The 3,086-nt window shown below is 40.3% G+C and overlaps 1 pseudogene; it reads right to left on the bottom strand.

Annotated features, from left to right (window-relative positions):
• Positions 1-1,022: 1,022 nt before the first annotated feature.
• LOC120148815 lies at positions 1,023-2,885 on the bottom strand (annotated as a pseudogene).
• Between the last annotated feature and the right edge of the window lie 201 nt (positions 2,886-3,086).

The following is a 3,086-nucleotide window of genomic DNA, read 5'->3' as shown; positions in this document are numbered from 1 at the left end:
GCAATCATCAATTAATAAATTTGATTTTGACAGATCTTATGAATCTATTAAAAATTTTCTTAAAGATTTATAGTTGGTCGAAAGACTTGTTTTATAAGAGAGTCCCTCCAGAAGTAACCTATGTAACGGGGGGTTTAGATGTGCGAAGTTTAATCTGACGGAGGAGATATGTTAATGGTGTAACAATTGTCCACCTTTTATTAAAAAAATATTATAAAGTGGCTTGACGAAAGATTTATGTGCGACTATATTTATGACATTTTATTAGTGCTTGTTGGGGAGTACTGTTCTGTCTTGATTCGAGGTATATGCTTACGTGTTGTCTCATCATTGGTGCAATTGGAAGGCACAAGTTATGACCTTTTGAAAACCCTTGCACTTTTCCTTATATTTTTATAGGTTGAATTAGAGCACCTTTTTTATTCATTTTTGTTAAACTTTATTTTTCTAATATTTTAATATAACAAATAAAGAAAAAATATTTTTAGACTTAATTGAATTTGTTCAAATATCTCAAAAATAATTCAAAGTCCATAAAATAAGAATTTGAACAAAAATATTTTCTTTGGGTAAGTAGAACTAATACTTCTTCTTGAAGTAGCCATATTGCATAAACAATATTTATATTGTTCATGTGACATCGATATTATATGTAGTAGAAGTACCAATATTTCTAAAATAATACCGATACTACCTAGTATCTTTCAAACTCTAGACTTTTTAATATACTAAAACGGTATCGATACAACTCTATAAGCATGTTGTTCCTTATTTTTACTCAAAATTTATATAATTTATCTACTAATTTGAGTCGAAAGAGATTTATGAGATTACTTTCTTCCAGTCCAGATATATAAACCAAAACCTTATTTTTGTTATTATTTCACTTAGCTCGGTAACAAAACTTGCACTGTCCCGCACATATATAAAATACATGCAAGTAGATAAACTACACTCCCATCCCTGCTAAGTCCTTTCTCTTATTCGGTTTTCTGGTACATAGTTTGTTGATTCCAGATTTCATGATCTGGGTTTTATTTTTGTTGAAATTGCAGCCAGCTTCACTGCTGTGATCCTCTCCTTGGGCTAAACACTGACACCTCCTGCCTATTCTGTTTCAACCTGGAGGCCTCCTCCCGAGATATACCAAACGAGTTGGCCAACACGTCCACCGGTAAACCTCGCAAGACCGAGACACGACCGGCAAGCTGGCTAATCTGGGCATTGGCGTTTGTCTTGAATGATATCCACTCAAACCCTTGTCTGCCTGCTTTCTTCAGCACAACATGATTCTGTGGCACGGTTATCACCTGACCTTCCTGGACCCGATCATCGAATATCGCCTCTCCATTTTCCGAAACAATTTGGATCCTTCCATTGCCCCTGGTGATGTAAACTATGCTATGGGCATTGATGTTCCAGTGCGGCGCATAAAGAGCATTCTGCAAAAATCATTAAGCAAATCTCATTGTCATCATGTGCTTCTATCTATGGGGTCACACGAAGTAGTAAAATGTGCAGTGCAAATTACATTGTAAAGCACTCCTCTTTCAGCGCTGAGTTGGAGCCATTTGAGGATGGGAAGGTTGAAGCCGTTAACGGTGGTGATGCGACCTCCTCGTGGGTTGAAAATGTCAGCAAATGAAGAATCGGTCCTGTGTTTTAGTCCCATTGTGCAGAATGTTTCTTCTAAGCCGTTTCGTGACTCTCTTTCTCCTCTGCTTCTTCTTTGCCTTCTTCTTTCTTCTCTTTCTTCTTCGGATCTCTCTTCTTCTTCTTCCTCCTCTTCTTCGCTTCCTTGTTGCCTCTCTTCTTCCTCGGCTGTTTCTGGGGTTTGGATTTCATGCTCCACTCTAACAATGGCTCCCCTGTTGTCTCTTTCGTTTTGCAGCTTCCTTGCTAGTCTCGTGTCAATCCCAAAAACTTCAGCCAAGAGATTCTGTCAAAGCCACTCAGAAGATTGTTTCCGCCGCTCTCTTGGCGTTCCTCCTCCTCCTCTTCCTCGTGCTGCCGTCTGTGACTTTTGCTTTGCCATTGGCTTCGGTCTTGCCTTTGGCCTCCACTTACCAGTCCTTCTTGTGGGTTACCAGCCAGGAAGAATTTCTATTCAAACCAAAAAATCAAACAGAAGAGAACCTTATTTTTTATAATTAGTTAAAATTAAATACTCCAGTAAACACCCTAGCTTTGTCTCCATCCTCACCCGAAAGTTCCCGTCGAGTTGGTTGTCACTGTTGGCAACATCAACGAGTGCGACCAAGACAAGCTGAGACTGTCCGTTGTTGTAAATCCAGTGAGATACACCAGCAGGCAAGGCAATGACATCACCTTCTTTGAACCGTCTGATCTTCTGGTGCTGATCAGGAGAGGATCTTTGTTGCCTATGATGATCTTGTGACGGAGACTGGAATGTCTCGGCACAACCTGGGAAGACGGCGCCTTGAATACCTTCCCCTGTAAACATAAACAGAAAATGTCAGCAACATGATTTAACAGCACACTGTTGCAGAGAAAGTAATGTTTAGGTAATTATAGACCTTGTACGATATACATAAGCATAGGAGCATTGGTGAATGAAGGTAATAGAAGCCCTCGGCGTTGGATTTTGTGGCGGAGGAAGGCAACGCCAGCACACTGGAACTGTTGCTCGTTTTGGTCCCAGAACTCGGTCTCACCAGCCTCCGACCTGAACCGGTGCTTCGGCTGAAGCGCGTTCAAGTTCTGGAGTTGGCATTCAGATTGCCTGCTGAAGTGGCGTTGTTTCTGCTGCTGCTGATGATTATCTTGGTGGCTAGTGACCATCTCTATCTGAGCAAAGCAGCCATGGAAGAACACAAGAAAGCAAATGCTAAAAGAGACTAAAGAAGAGTAAGCCATTAGATGCTTCAGAGTTGTTTTTGTTGATGAACAAGGGAAACGATCGGAGATGGCATTTATAGTGGGGAAAAGTGGATTTGGGTTTGAGACGTGGCGAATCGTTTCATGTAACCGTGTTTGGTGTTTTTTGCATGCTATTTTGTCTTTACCTTTATGTTTTATTCTAATGCTACGTGGTGTTCATGGGACTGCTAGGAATTGAACATATT

Source organism: Hibiscus syriacus, unplaced genomic scaffold, assembly GCF_006381635.1.
Source record: "Hibiscus syriacus cultivar Baekdansim isolate YM2019G1 unplaced genomic scaffold, ASM638163v2 tig00000218_pilon, whole genome shotgun sequence".
Classification (NCBI taxonomy): domain Eukaryota; kingdom Viridiplantae; phylum Streptophyta; class Magnoliopsida; order Malvales; family Malvaceae; genus Hibiscus; species Hibiscus syriacus.
This window is presented reverse-complemented; position numbering and strand designations above follow the sequence as displayed.